The sequence below is a fragment of the Aotus nancymaae genome, unplaced genomic scaffold, assembly GCF_030222135.1.
Source record: "Aotus nancymaae isolate 86718 unplaced genomic scaffold, 86718_ANA_hifiasm-v0.15.2.pri h1tg000049l, whole genome shotgun sequence".
Classification (NCBI taxonomy): domain Eukaryota; kingdom Metazoa; phylum Chordata; class Mammalia; order Primates; family Aotidae; genus Aotus; species Aotus nancymaae.
In genome coordinates, this window is record NW_026988463.1 from 31,136,980 (window position 1) to 31,149,980 (window position 13,001).

At 39.6% G+C, this 13,001-nt stretch overlaps 1 pseudogene; it reads left to right on the plus strand.

Annotated features, from left to right (window-relative positions):
- The first annotated feature begins 2,232 nt into the window (after window positions 1-2,232).
- LOC135269063 (uracil-DNA glycosylase-like) lies at window positions 2,233-12,880 on the plus strand (annotated as a pseudogene).
- The last annotated feature ends 121 nt before the right edge of the window (window positions 12,881-13,001 follow it).

The window sequence follows — 13,001 nt, forward strand, 5'->3', positions numbered from 1 at the left end:
GCTCTTCTTGTTGCATCGATCCCTTTACCATTATGTAATGCCCTTCTTTGTCTCTTTTCATCTTTGTCGGTTTAAAATCTGTTTTGTTAGAGACTAGGATGGCAAAACCCTGCTTTATTTTTGCTCTCCATTTGCTTGGTAAATCTTCCTCCAACTCCTTATATTGAGTCTGTATGTGTCTTTGCATGTGACATGGGTCTCCTGAATACAGCACACTGATGGGTCTTGACTTTTTATCCATTTTGCCAGATTATGTCTTTTGATTGGGGTATTTAGGCTGTTTACATTTAAGCTTTATATTGTTATGTGTGAATTTGATCCTGCCATTTTGATACTATCTGGTTGTTTTGCCCGTTAGTTGATGCAGTTTCTTCCTTGTGTCGATGGTCTTGGGTAACCTGACTTTTCTCTCAGGCTGCCCTTAGCATTCCTTCCTTCATTTCAACCTTGGTGAATCTGATGATTATATACCCTTGCTCTTTTTAAGGAATATGTTTGCATGCCCTTGCTCTATATTTTCTGGATTTGAATGTCAGCCTGCCTTCCTAGGTTGGGGAAGTTCTCCTGTATAATATCCTGAAGAATGTTTTCCAGCTTGGATTTATTTTCCTTGTCACATTGAGGTACACTGATGAGATATAGATTAGGTCTTTTCACATAATCCCATATTTCCTGGAGGCTTTGTTCATTCCTTTTAAGTCTTTTTTCTCTAATCTTGCCTTCTCATTTTATTTTACTGAGTTGATCTTTAATCTCTGATATCCTTACTTCTGCTTGATCAACTCAGCTATTGAAACTTGTGTATGGTTTGCAAAGGTCTTCTGCTATGTTTTTCAGCTCCATCAAGTCGTTTATGTTCTCTGAGTTGGTTATTCTAGTTAGCATTTCATCTAATCTTTTTTTCAAGGTTCTTAGTTTCTTTGCATTGGGTTTGAACATGATCCTTTAGCTCAGAGAAGTTTGTGATTGTCTACATTTTGAGGCCTCCTTCTGTCATTTTGTCAAACTTATTCTCCATCCAGTATTGTTTCCTTGCTTGTGAGGAGTTGTGATCCCTTGGAGGAGGAGAGGCATTCTGGTTTTTGGTGTTTTTATCTTTTTGTGCTGGTTTCTTCCCATCTTCATGGATTTATCTACCTTTGGTCTTTGAAGTTGGTGACTTTCGCATGAGGTCTCTGAGTGGACATTCTTTTTGTTGATGTTGAGATTATTTTTTTCTGTTTTTTAGTTTTCCTTCTCACAGGCCCCTCTGCTGCAGGTCTGCTAGGGGGTCACTCCAGACCCTGCTTGCCTGGGAATTACCTGCAGGGAGTGCAGAACAGCAAGGATTGCTGTCTGTTCCTTCCTCTGGTAGCTTCATCCCAGAAGAGTACTCACCAGATGACAGCCAGAGCTCTCCTATGTCTGGCCACTCTTTGGATATACAGGGGTCAGGGAGCCACTTGAGAAGGCAATCTGTCCCTTGTCAGAGCTCAGATGCTGTGCTGGGAGCTTCATTACTCTTTTTAAAGATTGTGGACAGGAACGTTTAAGTCTGCTGAACAAAACTCCCAACTGCTCATTTTCCCGGGTCCTCTGTCCTGGGAAGGTGTGGCTTTATGTATCAGTTTCTGACAGGCTGCTTCCTTTTTTTTCAGAGATGTTCTGCTCAGCAAAAAGGGAGTCAAGTCAGTCTGCCTGCAGAGGCGTTGTTGAGTTGCCGCCTGCTTTGGGCTCCCCCCAGCTGCTGTGTAAATTTCTTTGTGCTTTTGTTTACACAGGTAAGGTTAGAGCTGCCACGGTAATGGCAGATGTCGCTCCTCCCATGGAGCTCGACTGACCTGGTCGAGCTCAAACTGCTGCTATGCTGGCTGTGAAAATCCCAAGCCAGTGGGATTCAGTTTGCTTGTTTCTGTAGGGGTGGGACCCGCCGAGCCAGATCACCTGGCTCCCCGCCTTCAACCCCCTTTCTCTCAGATGTATGGTTGACCCTGTCTCTCAGGTGCTCTAGGTTCTCCAGGCACCAGTCAAAACAGCTGCAGAGATTTTTGCTGGAAATGCATGTTGGCAGCTGAATCAGCAGCCCAGATTTGCTTGTCAGTTTAAAGAGCTTTTCCACTGAGACTGTAGGATTTTCTAAATGTGAAATTGTGACATCTGCAAACAGGGATCATTTGACTTCTTCTCTTTCTGTTTGAATGTTTATATTTTTTCTCTTCTCTGATTGCTCTAGCTGGAATTTTGAATTCTATGTTAAATTAGAGTGGTGAGAGAAGGCAGTTTTGTCTTCCTCCAGTTTTCAAGGATAAATTTCCAGCTTATTTTCATTCAGTATTTGGGCTTTTGGTTTGTCATAGATAACTCATTATTTTAAAGTATGTATCTTCAATGTATGGTTTGTTGAGAGCTTTTAACAAAAAAAGATGTTAAATTTTATTGAAAGTTTTTTTCTGCATCTATTGAAATATTTTGTGTTTTTTATGTTTAGTTCTGTTTATGTGATTTATAGCATTTATTAATTTGTGTATGTTGAACCAAACTTGCATCCCACAGATAAAACATAGTTGAACATAATAGATTAGTTATTTGATGTGCAGCTAGATTTGATTTGCTGGTATTTTGTTGAGGATTTTTTTGTCAATGTTAATCAAAGATACTGGCTTCAAGTTTTCTATTTTTGTTTTATCTCTGACAGGTTTTGGTATAAGAATGATGTTCTTATACAATGACTTGGTGAGGTGTCCCTCTTTCTCAATTTATTTGAAATAGTTTTAGTAGAAATGATACTAGGTCTTCTTTGTATATCTGGTAGAATTCAGCTGTGAATCTGTCTGGTACTAAGCTTTTTTTGGTTGGTAGGCTATTTATTACAAATTCAGTTTTGGAGCTTGTTATTGGTGTATTCAGGGACTCAATTTCTTTTTTGTTCACTCTTGGGAGGATGTATTTGTCTAGAAATGTATCCATTGTTTTCTAGATTTTCTAGTTTGTGTGCATAGAGCTGTTCATTCTATACTTCAATAGTTATTTATATTTTTGTGGGGTCAGTAATAATGTCCCTTTTGTCATTTCAAATTTGAAACTTCTCTTTTTTTTTCTTTCATTAATCTAGCTAGTAAAGTGTAACTTAGTATTTCTTTGAAGGATTTAACTCCTAGATTTCTTAATCATTTGTATAGTTTTTAATGTCTAAATCTCCTTTATTTCAGATCTGATTTTGGTTATTTCTTGTCTTTTACTAGTTAGAGAGTTGATTTGCTCTTGCTTCTCCCATTCTTTTATTGATGATATTAAGTTTAAATTGAACTCTTTCTACCTTTTTGATGTGAACATTAAATGGTATAAAATTTCCTGTTAACATTATCTTAGCTGTGTTGCAGAGATTCAAGTATGTTATATCTTTTTTCTCATTTGTTTCAAAGAATTTCTTAGTTTCTTCCTTAATTTCATTATTTACCCCAAAGTCATTTAAATGGAGGTTGTTTAATTTCCATGTAATTTTATGGTATCAGTTTTTTTTTTAATTGAATTGTATTTTTATTAAGCTGTAGTCTGTGTGTGTGATTGGTATGATTTTGGAATTTTTGAATTTGCTGAGGATTGTTTTATTTCTGATTGTGTGGGCAATTTTTTTTTTTTTAAGACAGAGTCTCACTGTGTCACCGAGGCTAGAGTACAGTGATGCAGTCTCAGCTCACTGTAAACGCTGCCTCCCAAAATCAAGCAATTCTCTTGCCTCAGCCTCTCGAGTAGCTGAGATTACAGTTTTCTCTTATCACACCCAGCTGATTTTTGTATTTATAGTAATGATGGGGTTTTACCATATTAGCCTGGTCTCAAACTTCTGACCTCAGATGATCCACCTGCCTCAGCCTCCCAAAGTGCTGGCATTACAGGTCTGAGCCACTGCACTCATCTCTGTTGTCAGTAAATTAAGTATGTACCACATGATAATGAGAAGAATGTATATTATCTTGTTTTTAGATGGAGAGTTTTGTAGATGTATATTTGGGCTATTTGGTCAAGTGTTGAGTTTAGGTCCTAATATCTTTGTTAATTTTCTGTCTTAAAAATCTGTCTAATTGTCTGTGGGTTGTTGTAGTCTACCACAGTTATTGTGTCAGAATCTAAGTCCCTTTATCTGACTCAAAGAACTTGATTTATTCATATGCAACCATGAACTTTTTATAACACTTTTTCTCTTCTGCTTTTTTCCCCATAAACATTCTTCCAAGTGCACAGTATGCCAAGGGCTACTCCTTAGATGCCTGAATCCAGTGTCTACTAAAATTCAGATGTCTAAGTGTTCAAAAACATGTCCGAGACCTGGCTTCTTTAGAAGAAAACATAAATGAGAAATAAGTGGCTTTATTTTCCTATCTGAAAATCAGGGGGATATTTTGCTTATCTCCCTTAAAGCATTTAGATTGTATGTAGGTTTTTTCTGTGCTTTTCAGAAAATATGTGTAAATAATTGAAACAGCTAAATGAACCAATTCTTATTCTTATGGACTCAGGATTGTATTCATTTAGGACCTCACATTTATTGCTTTATATTTTTGCTTTGGCAAAGATTTATGTTTTCTATTTTTAGTCTTTTGAAGTAGATGCAGTTTAGTTTAAAGCTCATTCTGAGAGAACACAAAAGTTGAACACAAGGATGGGATTAAATTTAGCATTACAAAATAATAAAGGCTAAAAGATACTGATTAAGTTTGTTTGATAGGAAAGTGATTTTCCAAGGTAATTAATGAATATTTACAGGATGAAGTACTTATACTGCAAAAGCAGTTCAGTATATAAACTGAAGAGTGGAGTCTGTAGCTGTACTTTGGCTTCTGTTTATATCTATAAAACAATTAGCATAGTTATATGAAGTGTTTATAGACAGCATGCATTTACATAAATTAAACAATATTCTTTATTAGGCCACAATATTTACTCTGAATACATTTCTTGCTTTCTTTTTTTTTTTTTGAGATGGAGTTTCGCTTTTGTTGCCTAGACCTGAGTGCACTGGCATGATCCCGGCTCACTGCAACCTCCACCTCCAGGGTTTAACTGATTCTCCTGCTTCAGCTTCTTGAGTAGCTGGGATTACAGGCACCTGCCACCATGCCAGGCTAATTTTTATATATATATATTTTTTTAGTAGAAACAAGCTTTTACTATGTTGGCCAGGCTGGTCCAGAATACCTGACCTCAGGGGATCCACAAGCGTTGGCCTCCCAAACTGCTGAGATTACCAACATGAGCCACCATGCCTGGCCTAAATACATTTCTTAAATAGTTATTTTAATACTGTCATTAATACTTTTGAAATATAAATTGTATTAATTGAATTATGGTTAAAGATAATTTTTAAAAATCCTACATACATTACAACTACTACATTAAAATTATTTATATTTAGATATTTATATCTAGTATCCAAAATAAATTTACTACCAAATTGTTATAGGAGATATTAGTCTGACACACTCATTAATTTATCTAGTAGAGATAACTATAGGTAAGCATATGTTTAGTGTCTTTTCTTTTACTAAATTTGAATGCTGCTATTACAGGACAAATAAACTATTACAGGGCAAATAAACACAAGTGATGTGGCCATCCAAATGCTATAATAGCTCTTCATTTACCTATGTTCCAAGCTTAAATATATTCCACTATATGAACAAAGTCAGAGTCCAATTCTTCATCAAACTGTGCTGGTGGAAATTATTAGATGTATTACAATATAGATCCTACATTCGATGGCAGGAGATGACAGAGCAGCAGAGATAAAAGAGAAACATAAAATTCTGCTGAGAGTACAACCCTTTCTTCATAGTGCTTATGTTTCTCATGCTGAGAGTAGCTGTACATTTTGGGTATTTAGAGATAAATTTCTTTTAGGAAAATATTTTCTGGCTGACTTAATCTTGTACGTGATCTGAGGTTTTTCTTAAGATGCTTTTAACTTTTTTTTTTCAATGTAATCTTGCTCAGACTGAAAGCTGTTTTTCTTTTTAAAGCTTTGGGTGTCTTTCAGAAGCCCTTTTGGTACCTCATGGCATCTGTGAAGGAGGTGCATGGTCATAGTTAGGGCTCTTGTATCTTTCTCTGTCTAGACTCATGCTAGAAATCCAGCAGTATTTTTTCTATGACACCATTATAAATAGAAACCGATGCTGAAGCACTGCTCATATTCCCATTATTTGGAAGCTACAGTTCTACCCAGGAGGACTGTAGGCTCCCCTCCTACAGCTCAGGCTTCACTCTCTAATGTGGCACTGGAGTGCCGCTTTGGCGATTGAGGTTTACATAAGATGTGAGATATCAGCTGTAAGCTCTGTGCTGTGAGCTGTGCTTCTGTGTTGGATGGTAGGAGTCAAGAGAGCACACTAGCCACCAGGAGTGGGCAAGCAGGAGTGCTACAGCCTAATGCTCAGGGAGTAGAGAGCCATTGCTTTAAAATGTAAAAAGCCAGAAAGGTAGCACCCTATTCAACCATTTATGTGGGAGAGTGAGCATCTACCTTCAGCAGGCACCTGGCTTCAAGTTACAAAATTGCCTTCTATCATGAAGAGGTGAAAAGTTCATTTTGTCATTGAATATAACCAATTAGCATACATGGATGGCCACCTTAGTTACCAGGTAAATTTAGAATGAACTCTGTGTGATGTGGTGCTATAAATTCTTCTACTTGTGTAATAAATATGGTGACCATTTTTCTGTCTTTGCAATTTCTTAAGCAGATTGACTTTGATATATGTAACATTCTAGTTAAATTGCATAATAAAACAGTTTTTTCTCTTTTCTATTATGGTGGAGTTTCTCTGGGGCTGCAGAAAATTTTTCTTTTAATTATGCTTTCCAAATACTGTCTAGAATCATCAGAAATGATATAAACATATAAGGTGCCAACTAAGCTTAACTCTAGCAAGGACTTTCCCCCTCTGTCTTCCAGTAAGCTCATAATTTTGCTGCAGAGTGCATGCTGTCCCCTGAAAATGCAGGCACAATTGTATCTCTGCGTATTTGCTATCTGTAGTCTCCTACAGTCACTTCTAGAGAGGCTAGATGAGATTTTTACAAACTTCACAGGGCAGCAATCAGTCATTTTACCTCTATCAGTGACTCTTGTGTTTCAGACCTGAAACTGATTCATAGACCATGAGGCCGGCCCAGAAACCCAATCAGAGTAATGAGATGTAGACATGAGAATCTTGACTTTCCCCTTCCTCCTTTTGCTAAAAGGCCCAAAAATTTCCTCTTACTGAAATGCCCAAAAATATGTAGGTAACATCTGTTGCTATTCCAGGAATCCAGGGCCTAAACCTGCAGATCCAAATTCTGAATCTCGAGATTTGGGGGGAAAAAAAGCTTTTATTTGAGAAATACAAATTCCTTCTGTTGTCAGACTCAGAGAGACATTAAAATGAGAGCACAATTCTGTCTTTTTTTTTTTTTTTTTTTTTTGTGATGGAGTTTCACTCTTGTTACCCAGGCTGGAGTGCAATGGCGCGATCTCGGCTCACCACAACCTCCGCCTCCTGGGTTCAGGCAATTCTCCTATCTCAGCCTCCTTGTGGGGATCGCTCCAGCGTCGAGACCACTCAGTGTCCCCGCCATAATGGAGCTTGAGCCCGGACACGTTTCCCGTCCCCTGGAGGCAGTCGAGACCAGTGAAAGAGAGATTTAATAGAAGTGTGAGTTTGCAGAAGCCTATTTCTGGTCCACTGACCTAAAGGCTGGGTGAAGGCTGTGTGGTTTTACTAGGCATTGTTTCTTGAAGTACCTGCTCTGGGCTAGTTTTATGACTTTGTTTAACCTCTATTGATGGGTCCCGTGCTTGTTCCTGTGACTGCTATTTGCAAAGTTAATGGGTGTATCGCTTCTCTGATGACTTGCATAGATCATTAACATTTTAACTATAGGTTTCCTCACCCTGATAATGAGACCCACCTGCAGGACTTGATTGTACCCATTGTGTGTTTTCCGCTGCCTAAGCTTGTAGCCGGATGGCTCTCTCTTCCCTTTATTAAGATAATGGCATCTGTTCTGATAATTGAGATGGGACTAAGAATGCTTATGTAAATGAGGTGGGGCAAAGAATGTTCCTGTAAAATGAGGTAGGAAAAGATATATATATACTAACTCAGTGTACAATAAAGTCGCTGGTTTTAGGCATTGCTAAATTGGGAATTGCCTGGCCAGCCCTCCAGACTCCAGCCTGTTCTGTCTTTTCTTTTCTTCCACACACTCTCTCTTCCAGGTATTGGGACCCTCTTGCAGGTCGAGAGACCCCGGCAGACGTGCTGTTCTCACCGGCCCCCGACACCTCCTGAGTAGCTGGGATTACAGGCACGCACCACCATGCCCAGCTGATTTTTTGTATTTTTAGTAGAGACAGGGTTTCACCATGTTGACCAGGATGGTCTCGATCTCTTGACCTCATGATCCACCTGCCTTGGCCTCCCAAAGTGCTGGGATTACAGGTGTGAGCCACCATGAATTTTGTCTTTTTTTTCACCTTTGAACTATATCTCTTAAGGCTGTTTGCTGTTGCCATTAGTAGCTATAAATTAAACTACTAATGTCACACTGGACACCATAACCCAAACCCTAAATCTTGACAGTGTATATCCAATGAGTAATTAATGTTATTTCTGTAAATAAATAGGAATTTTTGTATAAGCTCATTCTCTTTCCTTCTTTTTTTACCTTTGCAAATTCACTAGTAACAACTGCTAATTAAAGTATAGATTCCAGGCAGCTTAAATCTTTGCTACCAAGTTACAGTCTTCAAGTTTGGCCCAAAAACACTGTCTACTCATATTCATGTTGACTCAGCTTTTTTCTTTTAGGTAGACATATCACTTAGAATGTCCTAGAGCAGCGTGTAAGAGGGGCTTTCTCATTTGATTGTACTTCACTTGCTGTAACACCCAAGAATGCAGAGCCTGGTTGATCCCACCTAGAATCTGCACATAAGTTCTGGCCTCTTCCTGGTATTACAAAACAGGGCCAGACATAGAATTAAATATGTACTGAAAAGCAGCAAGAGGCCTTTTCTGCATTGTGAGATGTCAACAGTAAAATTTTGAAGTTCTTTTTTAGAACATGGCTCTTTGAGCTTTTCAGCTCTTATCCAGTGACCTGCTATAGTTATGTGAGAGGCTCCAGGTGTAAACCGAATCTGATGGCAAAATCTGCAAGTGTAAAAAGGCATCTTAGGAGTGAGAGATCAAGACCACAGTGTATCCAGAGCATAATCACAACTACACCTACCTGTAAAATGTGATTTTGTAGTACAATATTATTCTCCTTCTTCTTACCCAAGAGCTAGCTAGTCAGGAGAAGGTAATCCATGTTCTGGAGGTACACCAGGGTGGTTCCATTTTCTATTTAGAATAAGCTTGAGTTTCCCCTGCCTGGCTTACTATTGGGCCATCAGCGCAGACTCACTGGAAGCCCTCTCACAATAAGCTGGGTGCCATTCAGAAATCAGGATATCCAGAGCAGAACTGTGTCAGTCAGACAAGAGTGGTTAATTCTCCTATGTCTCAGTGTAAGAGAAATGAGTCAGCCTGTGTTTGTTCCTCCTCTCATACAAAAGATGTCTTTGGTATCCAGATGAAAGTTTCTCCAGTTTCCTGGTACTTGGGTGAAAAACAAGGTCTGGAGACTCAAACAGATAAAGTATTTTTAGTTTTTTAATCTTTTATGGCCATTCAGAAAATATTTGAAACAGTTATGGTTTTTACCATCCAGGAACTTTTAGTCTATACTAGCAACTAGATACATTGTTGAATTAAGAATCATATAGTTGGGGCTGAGTGCAGTGGCTCACATCTGTAATCCCAGAACTTTGGGATGCTGAAGCAGGTGGATCATGTGGTCAGGAGTTCAAGACCAGCCTGGCCAAGGTGGTGAAACCCCTTCTCTACTAAAAGTACAAAAATTAGCCAGGTGCGGTAGCCTATAATTCCAGCTACTCGGGAGGCTGAGGCAGGGAATTGCTTGAATGTAGGAGGGGGAGGTTTCAGTGAGCCAAGATAATGCCACTGCACTCCAGCCTGGGTTACAGAAGAAGACTCCATATCAAAAAAGAAAAATAATTATATGATTGATGCAATAAATAAATGTGTGCAAGAAACCTTAGGCTTTACTTGGGCCACTTTATATTATTGTGACTTTTGATATCATCTTAAGAGATATTTAGGGACAGAATAGTTGTTATTACTATTTGTATTTATTTTCCTTGCTAAGAATACATATTTATCTTCTAAAAATATTACCCACAAAAATCTTAAAAGATTTGTTTTGGCTGGGCATGGCAGCTTACGCCTATAATCCAAGCACCTTGGAGGCCAAGGTGGGGGAATTACCTGAGGTTGGGAGTTCAAGACCAGCCTGACAAACATGGTGAAACCCCATCTTTACAAAAAAAAAAAAAAAAAGATTTGTTTTAATTGCCTATTAGTATATGTCATAAAACTGAAGACACAGTGATTAAAAATGATTAAAATTACACACTCTGGCATTTGTTTCTCTTAGGTAAATTTAAGAAAAACAGAATTGCAAATGCGCCCCAGAGGCATAGAGAGCAGAATTCTACATAGGGTACTCTGCCTGATCCAGTTCTGTTCAGAGTCACCTTATTTGGGGGCTTCATTTAGGTTTGTCCCCACCCTGGAGTTCTTGCCTCACAGAGTTGATTAGAGAAAATCAGAGTTTTGGATGGTGAATCCTGGTACCTTTATCTTTCTTTTTTTTTTTTTTTTTTTTTTTTGACTGAGTTGCTCTGTAGCCCAGGCTGGAGTTCTGTGCTGTACTCTCAGCTCACTGTAACCTCTGCCTCCTGGGTTCAAGTGATTCTTCTGCCTCAGCCTCCTTAGCACCAGTGCACACCACCACACCCAGCTAATTTTTGTATTTTTAGTAGAGACGGGGCTTCACTGTGTTGGCCAGGATGCTCTCAAATTTCTGACCTTGTAATCCACCTGCCTCAGCCTCCCAAAGTGCTTGAATTCCAGGTGTGAGTCACCATGCCCAGCTGAATCCTGCTACCTTTCTAGAGCTGTTGTGCAGAATTTCCTGAAACACAAAAGGAGATAAATGAAAAAAAAAGTATGTATTCTAAAGTCTTAATTTTTAAATTTTCTATTAAAACCAGTGCTTGCAGAGACTTTCCATTTAGCAACATTTTTTCTATTCCTTCAGATCCAGTAGTTGTTAAACAATTAACAAGAAAGTAAACATAAATGCAATAACAATTTCTCTAAACTACAGTAACCTCTTTTTTTTTGTATCCCTCTCAACGGTCTATATTTAGCTTTTATTCTCTACATTTTTTTAACAACCAATTACAGAGAAACAGAAAAGTAAAGAAAAATACTGGGCCCTTTATTTAAATAATGGGAATTATTAGACACTTAGTACAAATCCCAGTGTGTTATGATGATTAAATCTCATAATACATTATTCCCAGCATGTTCTCTGTAACATTCTCTTGATCACATAGTACTTGCTTTATAAACATTGCATTAATACCTGTGTACATGCTGTTTTCCAAATGCAGACTTACTCAGAATTACTTCCTTCTAAAGATCCAGCAAATAATATGATATTGTAGGATGGAGATTGTCTTCATTTGTACCAAAATTATTTATGTTGTGACAAGAGTGCTGAGTGTAAGGGATTCTGTGCTGTGCTGGTTTTCTCTGACTAATTCTAATGATGAGCACGGGGAGCAACGTCAGCATCGACAGTGGACTTGGTTAAAACACATACTTATGGACCCTTTGCAAACCTTCGGAATCACATTACCTAGAGTGGGGACAAAATTACCAAGAGATTCATAAGGTCATTGAAACTTGAGAGGTAATTCTTAGCTAAGTCATTATCAGCCCATTTCTTGTGTTTATGGGCCAGAAAAACAGGTAAAAACAGGTTCTTGGCCAATTGCTGACTGCTACAGCCAGGACCAGCTTTGCAGGTTCCCCGGCGGCACGCATTCGCTGCCTCCTCGGCTCCGGGATGATCGGCCAGAAGACGCTCTACTCCTTCTTCTCCCCTAGCCCCTCCAGGAAGCGACGCACCCCAAGCCCTGAGCCGGCTGACCTGGGAACTGGCGTGGTGGCCGTGGCTGAAGAGAGTGGAGATGCGGTGGCCAGCCCCATCAAGAAGGCCCAGGCCGAGCAGGATGAGCCCGAGAGGCCACCCTCCTCACCACTGAGCACGGAGCAGTTGGACCGGATCCAGACGAACAAGGCCGCGGCCCTCCTCAGACTCGCAGCCCGCAACGTGCCAGTGGGCTTCGGGGAGAGCTGGAAGAAGCACCTCAGCGGGGGAGTTCGGGAAACCATATTTTATCAAGCTAATGGGATTTGTTGCAGAAGAAAGAAAGCATTACACAGTTTATCCACCCCAACACCAAGTCTTCACCTCGACCCAGATGTGTGACAAGAGGTGTGAAGGTTGTCATCCTGGGACAGGATCCATATCATGGACCTAATCAAGCTCACGGGCTCTGCTTTAGTGTTCAAAGGCCTGTTCCGCCTCCGCCCAGTTTGGAGAACATTTATAAAGAGCTGTCTACAGACATAGAGGGTTTTGTCCATCCTGGCCATGGAGATTTATCTGGGTGGGCCAAGCAAGAAGCGGCACCATGTCTTGCAGATGGCTCATCCCTCCCGTTGTCAGTGGAATAGAGGGTTCTTTGGATGTAGACACTTTTCTAAGACCAATGAGCTGCTGCAGAAGTCTGGCAAGAAGCCCATCAACTGGAAGGAGCTGTGATCAGCAGCTGAGGGGTGGCCTGTTTCCACTGGTTTCTTTTGAGAAGCTGCTGTTAACGTTTTTGACAGTTACCAAGTTCCATTGAAAATTTTCCTATTAATTCTTAAGCCTCCAAAAAGCAGCCACGAACCAGGCTGCCCAGGAATGGCAGCTGTATTTAGTCACAAACAGCAAAGGCTACCCTTTGACTAAATGTCTTTCTCTGCAACATGGCTTTGGCCTAAAATATGCCA